Source organism: Myotis nattereri, assembly GCF_964212035.1.
Source record: "Myotis nattereri genome assembly, chromosome: 1".
Taxonomy (NCBI): Eukaryota; Metazoa; Chordata; class Mammalia; order Chiroptera; family Vespertilionidae; genus Myotis; species Myotis nattereri.
Window position 1 is genome coordinate 90212251 of NC_138075.1, and position 3022 is coordinate 90215272.

The 3022-nt window shown below is 49.2% G+C and overlaps 1 pseudogene across 1 annotated transcript; it reads right to left on the reverse strand.

The window, feature by feature from the left end:
* Window positions 1-620: 620 nt before the first annotated feature.
* On the reverse strand, window positions 621-2460 carry LOC308530139 (ornithine decarboxylase-like; annotated as a pseudogene). Its single transcript has one exon. The product of its transcript is annotated as an ornithine decarboxylase-like (transcript).
* Window positions 2461-3022: the final 562 nt, after the last annotated feature.

The following is a 3022-nucleotide window of genomic DNA, read 5'->3' on the forward strand; positions in this document are numbered from 1 at the left end:
TTCCCATTCTTTGTTATTTAAGAGGCCAACTCTGAAGATGATAGTGTGATGGTAATAAATCTATACTAGAGATTAAATAAATATGTGTGACCTTCATTTACAGCTGTTATTATATAAAGTCTTCAAGTTCATATAAAATTTCTTTGATTACCTTTGTCCAGCATCTGTAGGACTTAACCTGAATATCTCTGGAAGACAACTTGAAACATGGCATTTAGCAAACAAAATGGCCTCAAGGAATGTTCACACAATCTTATTTATTTATTTATTTATTTATTTTAATTTCCAAGGTACTTTATTGTTAAAACAGGTCACAACACTAAGCCTCGGGCTGGTTCTGCCAACACACAAGCTACAAATGCTTGCCTGGCAGCTGAGGGGCGCTCTGCGGTAGCATGTTTGAGAATTGAATAAAAATCCATATAAAACAAATATTCAAATAGTTTCCATAGGAACACGTAAGTGTGACCCCGTCGCCTAGGCCTTCCACCTTGTTCCATCTGTGCCACCCCCACTTGCAAAGACATTCCAAACTAGCAATCATTAAGGTAAGTGGTCCCCCCAAATCCCTTAAGTCAAGGTACACTCGCGTAACAGCTACAGGAATGGCGTCTACACATCTACACGTTCACGCGGGCTGACGCGCAGGCTGCTGGGATGAGCGCCATCCCGCTTTCCCAGGCGCAGGACACAGGCAGGGCGCCGGCGTCCTCCTCCACCTCCGCCTCGGGTGGGAAGTCGCGGTTCTGGATTTGCTGCATCAGTTGCCACATCGGCCCTGACATCACATAGTAGATCGTTGGCCTCTGGAACCCACTGAAAGTAGAAGCAGCAGCCACGGTACAAGCACCCATGTTTTCAAAGAGCATCCAGTCCCCCACGTGCATCTCGGGCAAGCCACAGCGCTCCACGATGAGATCCAGGCCGGCACAGGTCGGTCCCAGATGCTGGATGAGTAGTACCTCTCATCTGGTTTGGGCCTCTTCTGCAGCAGGGGCTTCCTTCACGTGCGCATGATCGTAGAGGATGCAGTTAAATGACCCGTACACTCCATCGTTCACGTAGTACATGAAGGTCTTCTCGCTGGACTCCTCCTCATCGTCAGAGCCCGTTTGCTCCTTCGAGACCAGCTTTTTGGCAATGATATTAACCGCAAGCGTGGAAGCTGATGCACCATAGTATCTGCCCGGTTCAGCTATGACTGTCACTCCCGAGTCTGATGGGAAATACTTGTCCAGGGCTGGGCTGAGGACACTGGTGATCTCCTCAAATTTAAGCTTTGCGTCCTCAGATCCAGGAAAGCCACCGCCAATGCCCAGCAGGTACATGTTGAAACCAACCTCAGCCCCCATGTCAAAGACACAGCGGGCATCAGAGATGGCCTGCACAAAGGTCTCAGGGTCAGTACAGCCACTGCCCACGTGAAAGCTGACGCCGGTGACATCGATGTTTAGCTCCTTGGCCCGCTCCAAAAGCAGCCTGCTGGTCTTGAGGGTGGCACCACATTTAACACTGAGACGACAGACTGCTTTGGAGTCATCGGTGGCAATGCGCAACACCAGCTTTGCCTTTGGATGCGCCCTGGCAACTTTCATCAGCTCGACTTCGCTATCGAAAGTCATCATCTGGACTCCGTTATTGGCAGCGTATTTAACCTGAGACGCTTGTTTACAAGAGTTTGCATAGATGATCCTCTCTGGAGGCACCCCAAGACTCCGTACCAACTGTATTTCAGTCTTGCTGGCGCAGTCAAACCCCGTCCCGATGGCAGCCAGGGTCTTCACTATGGCCCTGCTGTCATTGCATTTGACTGCATAAAAGGGGGTGACCCGAGGAAGAGCTTTTAGCCACCGCAGATGTTCCCTTAGAATGTCTCCCAGGTCTGCAACGTAGAAGGCATCCTTGTCGTCTGAAGAAGAGACTTCATTAATTTTCTGGTCCAGGATGTCCTTGGCAGTAAAGCCCTCTTCGAGGAAATGGCAGTCAAACTCTTCATCACGAACGTTGTTCATGTTCATGGTTTCTGAATGTTCCGAAACGCAACACAAAGGAAAATGAAGAGACGGGACTTTAGGAAATTATGACCAGCTGTTCAGAGGCGGCTCCCCAGGAACTCCCAGTCCACGGGAGACAGGTCCTCTCTGTGCAGCAGCGGGAACGCCTCGGAGCGCCGGACGCCTCACGCAGACCCCATGGAGCTGCCGCCGCTGAGCGCGCAGGACCACCGGCCCCCACCCCCGTCAGCCGCCCGCCCGCCCGCCCGCCCGCCCGCCGCCCGCTCCCTCCCGCGGAGACCGCCGCCCCGAGTGGCGCCTGAGGGCTGGCAGAGAGGCGGCGGCCAACGAGGCTGAGGGGACTGACCCACACAATCTCATTTAGAAAATCCTGAAAATATTTGGACTAAGGTTTTAAAAAATAATATTGAGGAATGAGAGATTCTAGAAGATACAATAGACCTTTTTTTCCAAAGAAGAAAAAAGAAAGAAAGGAAGAAAGGAAGAAAGAAAGAGGAGAAGAAGGAGAGGGAGGAGGGGGAAGAGGTGAAGAAGAAAAGCTAGTTTGCAAAGTGTAGATTGGTGGTTTCATTATCAGTTTAAATTATTGAGAGGGTAGTTCTAGAATTCTTGCAGAAGTCATTATCTCTGGCCAATGCAGGAAGGCAAGAAAGACATAAAAAATGTTAAAAACTGGAAGGGAAGAGACAAAACTTAAGACAACGAACAAACTGTTAAAACTAATAAAAGAATACAAGTTACAATGGCAAAAAAGCAAAAAAAATATAGTTCTTCTGTATTTGCACTAACCAATTAAAAATATAATGGAGTCCTGGTTGGTGTGGTTAAGTGGTTGAGAATCAACCCACAGACCAAAGGGTCTCAGGTTCAATTTCCAGTCAAGGGCATGTACCTGGGTTATGGGTTCATTCCTTGGCCCCAGTCAGGGCAGGTGCAAAAAGCAACCACTCAGTGTGTTTCTCTCACATCGATGTTTCTCTCTCCCACCCTCCCGCCTTTCTGCTCTC